We start from the raw sequence: 5,606 nt of genomic DNA, 5'->3' as shown, positions 1-5,606 counted from the left end.
GTGGTAGAAAGCTCCAGCTACTTAGGCCCTCTGCAACTTAGTTTCAAAATAAAAATAGGGCTAGGAGGTAGAAAGCCCCAAAGAAAAAAGAAAAAAAAGGTCCAAGAAGGCTTTCATCATCATCTGCAGTAATCTGGGCGATGTGTTTCTTTGGTATCACCAGGAATGTGTTGCCACTTGAGGGGAAATGCTATGGAAGGCAAGACACCGGCCATGCTCGAAGATGATTTTGGCTGGGATTTCCTTGTGGATGATCTTACCTAAGATCAGGATCCATCACTGAGTCACTGCTGGGGCCAGCGACCTCAGCCTAGGTCTGGTCTATTATTGAGGCCTTGCTCCCTCCCAGGCACAGGGTTGTTTTTGTTATTCTGTGGTATGGGAGATTGAACCCAGAGGCATTCTACCTTCCAGCCACAGCCCCCCCCCCCCACCCCACACAAAACCTGATTTTATTTATTTACTTACTTACTTTTTTACTTTGTTGTGGTACTGGGTACCCAGATACAATGACCCAGGGTCATTGTATCCCTGAGCTATACCCCTAGTCTTATTTTTATTCTTTATTTTCTTTATTTCTTTTCTTGTGGTACTGGGGATGGCACCCAGGGGCATTCGACCTCCCTCTGAGCTACACCCAGCCCTATTTTTTATTCTTTATTTTGAAACAGGGACTCAGTTGCTGAGGCTGTCCTCGAACCGTGATCCTCCTGTTTCAGCCTCCCAAATGCTAGGATTACAAGCGTGCGCCACCACGCCCGGCTAGCTGTTTCTTTTTTTCTTTTTTCTCTTTTCCTTTGGTGGCACTGGAATTGAACCCAGGGATGTATCTAGACCCTCGCCCTATCCCGCGCTGGGTGCGCGGACCAGCTCCGCGCCCGGCCCGGGCCTCTGCAGTGCCGCAGCTGGCGGCCAGGGGGCGCGCCGGGGGAGCGAGGCTACTGCGCACGCGCACGTCGCGGGCCGCACGTGTGGAAGCCGGCGCCCAGAGGGGAAAGGTGGGAGGTGAGAGGTGAAGGGGCGGGAGCTGCGCGGCGCCGCGCACGGGGGACCGCGGGCCGGGAGCACGCACGCCGCGCCGCCTCTGCCTCTGCCGCCGCCCGCAGCGGCCCCTCCACAGGTACGGCCGTGGGCGTCTCCGCGCCGGGTACGGCCTCCCGCCGCCGAGCAGGCCCGAGGGCGGCCGCCGCCCCGCCCCCGAGGGTCCGCCGGCCGCAGCCCGGAGGGTGGGCGCGCGGGGCCCAGTGGCTCGCGCCCGCCGCGGCGTCGACGGCCCGCCGCCCTCCGGGGCTCGTTCGCGCCGCGGGGAGCGGGCTGCAGGTGTTCGTGGGCGCCGGTCCGTTCCGGCTGGCGAGGGCCTGCTGAGGCCGCCCCGCCGCGCCCGGGGGAGAGAAACGCCACCGGGCGCTCACGGAAGGGCGTATTTCTGGGTGCTCGGTCCTGTTTCACTGGCCTGTGCGTCTGTCCTGCGCCAGTGCTCCCCTGTGTGTGAGTGAGAGTGGTGCTGGGGACGGAGCCCCGGAGCGTTCTACCTCTGAGCCACACACCCAGCCCTTTTTATTTTTTATTTTTTTATTTTGAAACAGGGTCTTGCTAAATTGCTGGCTGGTCGTGAACCTGCAATCCTGTGTCTGCCTCCCAGGTACTGGGATTACAGGTGTTTGCCACCATGCCCGGCCTCCAATGTTTTGATTACTGTAGCCTTGGTTAAGTGTTGAAATCAGGAAGTGTAAGTCCTATTCGGGTTCTTTTTTTTTCCTTCGTGCATTGGGTATTGAGCCTGGAGCATTCTTTCTCTGAGTACCCCTAGCACTCTTTTCAGTCTTTTGGGGTTTTTTTCTCCGATATTGGGGATGGAGTCCAGGGACATTCTACCTCTGAGTTATTTATTTTGATAAGAGTCTCAACTAAGTTGCAGTGGCCCACGCTAAGTATTTGAGGCCGTGTTCGAACCTGTGATCTTCCTGTTTCAGCTTCCCAAGTAATGGGATTACAAGCATGCACCATCATACCCAGCTTTTTTTCTTTTTTCTTTTTTCTTTTTTCTTTTTTTTTTTTTTTTGTGGTACTGTAGAGGGAATCCGGGGTGGGGAGAGCATTCTACCTCCGAGCTACACCCCAGCCCTATTTTTTATTCTTTTTTTGTAGTACTAGGGATGGAACCAAGGAGCATTCTACCTCCGAGCTACACCCCCAGCCTTATTTTTTAGACTTTATTTTGAAACAGGGTCTCACTAAGTAGTAGCTGGGCTATCCGCAAACCACAATCTTCCAGTCTCAATCTCCCAAAAGCTGGGATTAAAGTGTGTGCTAACATCCTTATTTTGAAACAGGATCTCACTGAGTTGTAAAGGGCTTCACTAAGTAGCTGAGTTTGGCCACAAACCCAGATCTTGCTGTCTCAGCCTCCTAAATACTGGGATTACGAGTGTGTGCCACCACGCCCGGTCCCAGTTATTTATTTATTTTTTTTAATTTGGAAACAGGGTCTCACTAAATTACTGAGAGACTCACTCAATTGCTGAGTCTGGTCTTCAACCTTCAATTTCCCTGTTTTAGCTTCCCAAGTACTGGGATTACAAGCGTGTACCACCATGTTCAGCTTTTCCCTTTATGTCTTTAATTTCTTTCAGCGATGTTTGTTAGTTACACTCTTTTTTTCCTCAGACCCAACCCTCTGCCTTGATTAAATTTATCTGTAAGTATTTTATTTCTTTGATACTATTGTGAATGGGATTTTTTTTTTTTTTTTTGAGGGTCTGGGGATGGAACCCAAGGCTATTTGACCTCCAAGCTACACCCCCAGCCCTATTTTTTAATCTTTATTTTGAAAAAGGGGTTCACTAAGTTGCAGAGGGCCTCACTAAGTAGCTGAGACTGTCCATGAGCAGCGATCCTCTCGTCTCACCCTCCCGAATGCTAGGATTACAAGCATGTGCCACCACTTCCAGCCCAGACCTATTTTATATTTTATTTGGAAACACGTGCGTGTGTGTGTGTGTGTTACTGAGGATGGAATGGAATCTAGGGGCATTGTACCTTTGAGCTACACCCCCAGCCCTATTTTTTCTTTTTTTTTTTTTTTTAAACGGTCTCACTGAGTTGTGAAGGGCCTTACCCTGTAATTGAGGCTCACCATGAACTTAGATCTTCTGATCTGCCTCCTGAAAGAAAGCTGGGAGTACAAGTTTGCACCATCATGCTCAGCCCTATACATTTCTATACTTTTTTTTTTTTTTAAGGTATTGGGTCCCAGGGTCATTCTGTTATTTTTTATTTTTTAAATTTTTGGTGGTACTGGGGGTGGAACCCAGAAGCTTTCTACCTCCGGGCTATACTCCCTGACTTATTTTATTTTATCTTTTTGGTGGTACTGGAGTTCCTGGAAGCCCTTCTACCTCCGGGCTACACTCCCACGGGCTACACTCCCAGACCTATTTTTTAACCTTTTCATTTGGAAACGGTCTCTTAAGCCAGCGACGCTGGCTTCGAACCAGTGCAATCATCCTGTCTCCGCCTCCCAAGCTCTTGGATTACAAGCATGCGCCACCACGCCCGGCCCAGACCTATTTTACATTTTATTTGGAAACGGTCTCACTAAGTTGCTGAGAGCCTCACTCAGTAGCTGAGGCTGGCTTTGAACCTGTGTGATCCTCCTGTCTCAGCCTCCCAAGTGTGGGGATTACAAGCATGTTCCATCATGCCTGGCTCTACATTTGTTTTAATGTATAGCAATGTGACTATCTTCTGCATGTTCATTTTGTCTTTGTGTGTGTGTGTGTGTGTTACTGGAGATTGAATTTAGGGGCATCATACCTTCTAAATTATACTCTCAGACTTATTTTATATTTAATTATTTAATTATTTATTTATTGGTGCACTGTATTCATACATAATGGGATAAAAAATACTTTTGTAGACATACATGCACACATCGCCCAGTTAGCTCCTACCCAATCCCCACCCTATTCCCACCCCATCCCTCCTTCCCATGCTTGGCTTAGTGGTTGACATCTAGTTTTATAGCAGTTTATCTAAAATTAACAATGATAATCTCACATAACAGTTTCATTTGTCTTATACCAAGCATTTGATGACTTAAAGATAACATTTCAACATTTCTTTTTGCTTTCTTTCTTACCAGAGAATTTTTTTTTTTGGTGAAACTATTATACATTTATTTATTTAGTTTTCAGAAAAAAATCTATCCTAATATGGAATGTGGATTCTAGATACCCAAAATGATCTCGAAAAAGAACAAAGCTAGAAGATGTATATTTTCTGATTTCAAACCATATAAAGCTACAATAATTGAAACAGTGTAGTACTGTTATAAAGGCAAATATATAAACCATTGGAGTTAAATAACAGCCTAGAGATAAATTCTGTATATTGTCAAGTTATTTTTGACAAGGTTTCCATGCACATTTGGTGGAGGAAATAATAATCTTTTAACTAAATATTGTTGAAAAATAATAATTACATGAGGAAGAATAAAATTGGACCCTTACCTAACACCATATACAAATATTAACTCAAAATAGATAAAAGACCTAAATATAAATCTTAAGACTATAAACTTTTAGAAGAAAATCTGGGTCATAAAACCTCACAACATTGAAATTGGCAGTGATTTCTTGGATATGATTTCAATGGCACAGACAACAGAAGGGTAAACAAACTCCCTAAAACAATAAAAAAATTGTATATCCAAAGATAATGTAAACAGAGTTAAAAGTTACTGATAGAATGGGATAAAATATTTCCAAATGCTCTATCCGAAGGTATATTAATATTCAACTAGAAATCCTAAAAATTAGCAACAATAAAAGCAAACAATACAATTTAGAGATAGGTAAAAGACTAACATAAATAATGAATCTCCACAGATAACCAATCTTAGTTGTCTGTTGGATAGAAAATCTTGTTTCTCTGGTTCTGGTGTATGTTACCTATTTCTTCTTTGTAGTTAATCTCTTTGAGTATTTCTCTAGTGCTGGTTTTGAAGACATAAATTCCTTCAGTTTCTGTTTGTCATGGAGCTTCTTATTTCCCCATCTAATTTGATAGAAAGTTTTGCTGGGTAGGAAATTTTTGGCTAGAAGTTGTTTTCTTTCAGAGTTTGGAATATGTTACTCCAAGCTCTTCTGGCTCTCATGACTTGGTTTGGGAAGTCTGGAGTGATTCTAATTGGTTTGCCTCTGAATGTCACTTGGCCCTTTGTTTTTGTTACCTTTAAGATTCTCTGCTTGGCTTCCACATTGGTCATTTTGACAATTATGTGGCGTGGGGATCCTCTTCTCCGATCCTGTCTAAAGGGAGTTCTATAAGTTTCCTGGACCTGTGTATCGACCTCTTGCTCTGTGTTTGGAAAATTTTCTGCTATTACTTCCTTGAAGAGATTGTTGATCCCTTTGGTTTCACCTTCTTTTCCCTCCTCTATTCCAATTATTCTTAGGTTAGCTCTCTTAAAATGGGCCCATATTTCTTCAATGTCAGATTCCTGCTGTTGGATTTTTTTTTTCCTAAGTTAGAAACCATGCGTTCATTTTTGGATTGATCATCTTCTAAGAGCGAGATTCTATTCTCCATGTGGTCTAATCGGT

The sequence above is a fragment of the Muscardinus avellanarius genome, assembly GCF_963383645.1.
Source record: "Muscardinus avellanarius genome assembly, chromosome: 18".
Classification (NCBI taxonomy): Eukaryota; Metazoa; Chordata; class Mammalia; order Rodentia; family Gliridae; genus Muscardinus; species Muscardinus avellanarius.
This window is presented reverse-complemented; position numbering follows the sequence as displayed.